The following is an 851-nucleotide window of genomic DNA, read 5'->3' on the forward strand; positions in this document are numbered from 1 at the left end:
TCCAAATGCTGGCAGGGCTCCCACTCACCCAACCCATTCAGAAGCCAGAGAAGGAGGGAGCTTGCAGATGTTGTCTGCACTGAGCAGAGAGTGTGGGTGGGCTGGGTGATGGTCAAGGAGACCCAGGGAAAATGCCTCAGGAGCTCAGGCCCCTTTCCTGTCAGCTCTGGAATAGGGCCAGGACAGTGATCTGCCCAGCCTCTCCCTTCTCACAAGGGCGGGCCCCCAGTTTCTATAGCCCCCTCCTCTGTTCCTAAGAGAACACATCAGGGAACAGGGCCTGCTCTCCTGGAAGAAGCCCATGCCTGGGGGTGGGGGAAGGCCGTGCATGCAGGGAAAGGTAGGTGGGGTAGGGTGTCGCTGGCTGCAGTTTTTGCTTCTTCCTCCTGACACTTTGCTGGAAGTCTTTCTTCCTCCATGTTTATTTTCCCCTTCCAGGGTCCCCTTCTGGTACTTTCCCTAATCCCACTCGGAGGGGCTTTGCCCCATTTCTCAGGGATATCTGCATTCTGACGGAGAGCTCCCCGAGATCACAAAAGCTTTATTCCAGACCTCAGAAAATGGAGCTAGGCAGGCACAGGCAGGACAGGCAGGGCAGAGTGGAAGGGGCAAGGGATGAGTGAGTCCCCTTCCCTCCTGAGACTTCTGGGACCCCACGGAGCCTAAGGCCTTACCCTGTACTGATCCTCAAGGAAGCCCAATATCAGGCCTGGAGGTTCCAAAGGTGGACCAGGGAACCTGCTCTCCTGCAAAGGCTCCAAATTAAGTCACATCCCTAAAAGGGCTGTTCAGGCAGCAATGCCCAAGAATGGCCGAGTCTCATCTCTACCCCAGGAAATAAATAGCCAGCT

Source organism: Canis lupus, chromosome 30 (genome assembly GCF_011100685.1).
Source record: "Canis lupus familiaris isolate Mischka breed German Shepherd chromosome 30, alternate assembly UU_Cfam_GSD_1.0, whole genome shotgun sequence".
Lineage (NCBI taxonomy): Eukaryota > Metazoa > Chordata > Mammalia > Carnivora > Canidae > Canis > Canis lupus.